The sequence below is a fragment of the Palaemon carinicauda genome, chromosome 14 (assembly GCF_036898095.1).
Source record: "Palaemon carinicauda isolate YSFRI2023 chromosome 14, ASM3689809v2, whole genome shotgun sequence".
NCBI lineage: Eukaryota > Metazoa > Arthropoda > Malacostraca > Decapoda > Palaemonidae > Palaemon > Palaemon carinicauda.
In genome coordinates, this window is record NC_090738.1 from 92,410,827 (window position 1) to 92,416,894 (window position 6,068).

Consider the following 6,068-nt stretch of genomic DNA (forward strand, 5'->3'; position numbering starts at 1 on the left):
CATAACCAAACCCTATATTGCCTAAAGCCTAAACGTAAAATCCACCAATATTGATCTTTCCTTATATATTTGATTATAATGCGAAAAGGAAAAGAAACTTTTTATTTATTCAGATTTATAGTCAGAAATACATTTTTAATATTTTCATATTGTATGACAAACATTCTGGCTGCTCCTACACTTACTGGATGTGACAGTTTCTTCCTTTGCTGGTGTAGGTAAGGCAACAGTTTTTAAAAAAAAAAAACGTTCAAAGGTTTTCTGAAGCTTGACCATTTAAATACACCAAAGGAAGAGATAACAAAATAATTTTTATAGTTCACATCCATACTGTATAAACATGTAAATATAAATGATCTGTGTATGGGACTTGCAGAAATCTTCAGACGGAAGATTGCAAGTAAGTGACTTGCTGCACCAAAGTTATATAATCTTGCAGCAACTATAGATAGCTTTGAAGCACATTACAAACGAGCTGATTATCAAGTGGCACTGTGGAAGGGGATTTTGTGTCCCCTCTAAAAATTAGCATTCTAAAATGTGCTAGGTGGTTGTTAACAGAGGTGAGGTGAATGCAAGAGATAACGAGTTTATGTACAAGATGTTCCGAGCAAGAATGTCACAGAAATTCAAACAAACATGTAGAGACAGGTTTAAACAGGTTCTGTTATCAGTGCGGGGAGAGCGAGATATAAGAAAGGCCATAGTAATACAATGTACAAATGTGTGTGAAACATGTATTGAATATGGTCTCGCCCCCATTAAAAAAAACAAACATTTAAAGCATGGTGCCCTGCTCTTGAGAGGCACACTGTAAGAGAGTTATCTTGCAGGAGATACACATGTTTTAGGCCATTAGTGGAGACCCAGTCCTCTTTGCCATGAATGATGATTAAGAAAGCCTTCGATGTGTGACAGATAACTAGGAGAGGACCCGTGTAAAAGAGTGTTAGCGGTGACGTGCTAGCGCCAGTGCACAGCAAAACGTGTGTTGCCAAGTGCAAATCTGTCCGTACGTGTTGCTTTGCTGGGGGCTTGTAAGTCTGGCAGCATGAACCAAATTTTCCAATAACAGGGAGAGGGTACTGGAGATTATTGTAGGAGGTTACAGAAGGGAAAAAACTGGGCAAGAATGGCCATTTAAGCTGCCCAAACATCCAGGGCATCTTTAGGAATGGTCCTTAGTACCAAGAGGACTCAGGGAAGCTGAATAACCAGTTGTAGTCATTGAAGCAAACATCAATGCTGCTTTGAGTGTGCAATAGAAACGTTTGACCATTCCTTTAGCTATGGGGTTGTAGGCTGTTGTCTGATGTGGGGTGATGCCCAAGAGATACGATAATGATGTCCAAAAGTGAGAGGTGAAACTTGTACCCCTGTCAGAAGTAATATGCTTAGGGATACCAAAACTCGGTATCCACCCTAAGAATAAGGCAGATGTATAGTACAAGAGGCGGATGTTGCATAGGAATGATCTTAGATCAACAAGTGGAGCGGTTAATGACGATAAAAAGGTAACGATGGTATGGGTGTCCTTGTACTCTTGAAGTTTGGCATGAAGTATAGGCAGGGACCTAATCGTTAGCATCCTTAGTAATGCCATGCCAAATGAAGTTCATCTTCAATAGCTGTGCAGTAGATTAGCATGGGAGATTTGAGAGGCCATAGATGAAATCAAACACCTAACGGAGCATGGGAGCAGGTATCCATGATTGTGTCTTCCTGTAGGCTACATATATCACAGAGGAGGGTGGAATTGGAGTCCTTGAGGACAATATTTTCTCCACTGGAGGGAGGTACAGGATGTCGTACGTGCTCGGTATACTGGATCTCTTTGTTGGGCTTCTGCCAAGGTGTTGTAATCCAAACCCAGGTCAACGGCAGCCAATGTTTTTCTTGACAGGAAATTGGTAAAAGGATTCATTTTCCCAGGGCGTGTATTCAGCCATGGTAGAGATGCCAGCATTGATGAGAGGACCAGGCATCGGACTGTCAAGTGAAGGCATGCTCCAGAGGTATGTGGTTTGCTCGAATGACAATAGGCCTATCTTTAAAAAAGTGGTGAAAGTGATGGACAGCCAAATGCACAGTCAGAAATTCTCAGTTAGTAGCCAGATTCTACCGTGAACAGTTTTCTACTGAAGATGGCCAATGGGCAGGGCAATCAGCCATTAACCACCTGCTCAAGTACTGTACCAATAATGACGTCGCTGCCATTGGTGGAGAGAAGAAGAGGTACATGTGGCACGGGAAAAGTGAGAGCAGCACCGATTCATAGGGCATCCTTTGCGTTGCAGAAGGCTGCTTCCTGAAGGGGACCCCACTGCTGGTATTTTGGCTTGCCCTTAAGGGAGGCATAAAGGACAAGAGTAGCAGCAATGGCTGGCAGAAACTGGTGATAATAGTTCATCATGCCGAAGAATTCTTACAATGTTTTAACAGTTTGGGGCGTGGGAAAGTTCTGAACCGCTGCTAACTTTTCAGAGAGGTGAAGGACGCCTTCAGGAATAATGATAAGCCCTAAAAACGATACTTCATTGGCGCAGAAGGTATACTGGCCATACCGAACTACAAGACCGTTCTGTTGCTGGCAGTCAAGAACGATATGTAAGTGACGGAGGTGTTCCTCTTTAGAAGCTGAGAAAATAAGTATGTCATCCACGTAACATACACAGAAAGGAAGATCCCCTAAGAGGCTATCCACGAGGAGTTGAAAAGTGGCCACAGCATTATGAAAGCCAAAACAGGAGTAATTGAAGGTGTATGTTTTCTAGGGTTATGGGCACTTGATAACAACCCTTTCAAGAGATCGAGCATGGAGATACCTTCGCTTTATAAGAGTAGAAGTAACGTCAGCAATGTTTGCTAGGGTTTGTGATCTGCTTCTGTCTGCAGATCCAGACGCCTGTAATCCCCATAAGAGTGTAAGGAGCTATCCTTCTTCAGGTGATGTATAATGGTGACTATTATGGGCTTGAGGCCTTTTGGCATGCGCATATCTTTCATTTCCGCGAATGTTTGTTTAGGGGCTGCCAAACGATCTGGGGCCAAACTCCTGAAACTGGCGAACAATGGGGCCCCATGATATTGATATGGTGATAAATACCATGCTTGCTGGGAACCGTAGGCATTTGGCGAAGTTCCAGACGGAAGAATTCCGTATATAATGTGAGGAGGTGGGTGTAGGCATCCATGGGTGCTCTCATGTGGAGTGCAAGGTCAGAGGGGGGAGGGATGAAGAGGTATCGACAAGTGAGAGTCCAGGTTGACTAATCGTTGATGCCTGACATCAACCAGGTGGAAATGTGCGAGGAAATCCGCACCAAGAAGCGACAATGTTATGGTGGCAACAAGGAATTTCCATTGGTATTTGGTGCTCTCAAACGATAGTGTGAGTTTCTCATACCCATGGGTGGGAATATCAGATCCATTGGGAGCTACCAGGCGAACGTCAGCTGACTTTGTGTGACCACGTTGTGTCATGGAGAGTGACTTTGTTAGAATGGAATGGCAAGTAACATTTTTACCCCAAAACGCACACCCAAACCTGCATTATGTAAAAAGAAAAGAGGGGGAGGCCACCACAACAAGTGATGGCCTATTTACGCTTATATTGGAAGATGACAAGCATCCACAGATTTCTTCGCAGTAGGCCCCAAATCTGGAGTGGTAGTAGCAGAACCGCAACTGGTGGGAAACAGTAAGTGGATGAAGAATTCATTGATTGGGGCGTGAATGATGCGTGGGATATGTGGGTGGTAGGCAGCCTTGTCGCCGCTCTGGCTTGTCTAGGGGCGGAGATCTGTGTTTTACAGCATTCACGTAGATTTCCGTCAGTGTTGAGTAGTTGTTCTCTTCATCAGGAGTGGAAGCATTGATAGAGGTCTTGAATGTGGGGAAGTGGCTGTCCATAAGAATGTCGAATTTTGTCTTCAGCTCCTTCATGGGCAAGGTATCAACATCAGAGATGGCAGTGAAGCCAAGTTTGGATATACAACCTACCCACAAAACACGAAGTAGCTTCCGTTGAAATATCAGTGATCTTGATTTGCTGCACGAAGAAATCTTCAGATAGGTAATTGCTGGAAAGTTGCATGTTTTACCAAAGTTATAAAATTCTGCAGCAATCTTACATAGCTTTGCATCACACTGCTAACGTACTTATTAAAAGGTGTCACTGTGGAAAGCAGAAGATTTTGCATCCCTGCCATAAATCATCCCTCTGAAATGCAATTGGTAAGTAAAAGGATCAACACTGCATCCACAGAATAGTCTTCAAGGACAGAAAGCACCAGCACCATAAGATATGAGCCTCAGTAAGTGTCCATGCAAAACCGGATGTAGCATAACTCTCTGCACCTGCACAAACCAATTACTCTCCCGAACAATGATCTGCAAGTATAGCAAATCTTCTCAGTGCATAATTTCGGGTTTTAAAAGCAAATATTTCCCTAAAATACATAGTTCGAGGACGTATGGATTCGTTGCGCATCAAGAAACTTTTATTTTTTCAGTATTTACGTATAGAATTATCATTTATTTTCTTTTCCTAAGGCGAGAGGGAGAGAGAGCATTTTGAATATACATCTTGGTGGTTAAATGGTAGATGCATTTTGTTTATATATGATTAAGAAAATTATTTTAACATTTTCTTTGTCATCACCATAAAATTCTAATGGTAATATCACTCTTTTTATCCTTATTATTATTATTATTATTATTATTATTATTATTATTATTATTATTATTATTATAAGTTTTTAGCGATTTTAGTAAATTACTCAATAGTTGATCATGGAAAATAGCACCATTATGTCCAATATTTCCGGCCTTTATTTCTTTCACTTTTGATATTTTTTTCATATTTTTTGGCAGAAATGTAATAATAATTTCATAATCTTGAGATCTATCATCAGGTTTTTAAACTATGAGAAATACGTCTCATCAAATATGCAAAATCAAAAGGAAAATGCTGCGTTTCAAAGGGAGGGGTACTTCAAAACCAGGATAGTCAACCTTAAGAAATCCAAGTTATGTTAAGAAAGATAAAACGGTAATTCTTAAAATACTTATTTAAATTGAAAATTAAAATATAACTTAAGTATTATTTAGCTTTAATCGTGTTTAAACTAATTTCTACATCCTGGAAAATTAATGCTATGTTTACAATGTTCTTGGTTTGGTCCACTATTGGTTCCCTGATAGAATTTCTTTATATGTTGTCGTTTGCTGACAGTTCTTTTAGACGAAAGAGTTTGTGAACAGTTCCATGTCCTTACTACAGCCTTTTAGAATGAACTCTCTTTTTATATTCACTTCAAACCTAAAATTAAGAATATGAACTAGACATGCACCAGCTCGTTCTATTCTTTGAAATTATGCCATTAAAAAGATTAAAAGAATCTAATGTTTACAGTGTTCCCCACACGGGGATTACGGGCGGCAAACCATCAGGCACAATAAAAAGAGGAATCATACTAAATAATATAATAAATGGGCATTTTAACAAGATGGTGGAATAGTAATAATAATATGATATTTTTTTTATTCAATTATTATCTTAATCGCATTTACATTTCATTAAAGAATATTCACTACACTGAAAGTTGTGGCAATTATGAATCCCCTACCCCACCCATGCATGTCCGATTTTGCCCGACTGTAGTCGAGAATACCCTCTAAAAAAATTTTATATCTGTCAGGATACTTCTAGATTTTGTATTTTTATCATATATATTCTTTATATAACTATATTTAGGCTCATGCATATGTATCTGAGATTTGTGATGTATTTTCAAAGAAAAAATACAATAGTTTCTTTGGTTATTGATTGTAGTTACACATTTTTTAAAGGTACCAATAGATGGCGTCAATGAGGCTTTTTTGGGAGTAAATCACTTGTGAAATCTGGTTTTGTGAAACATTTTGGTAAATTATTAGGAATAGTTTCTTGCGCTTTCAATTATCTAAGAAAAAAGGACAATACGGCAAATGACAAAGTAAAATATTATTTCGATAAATTACTAGAATGACTTTAAATATCGAAGTTTTATTGTATCAGTTATTAT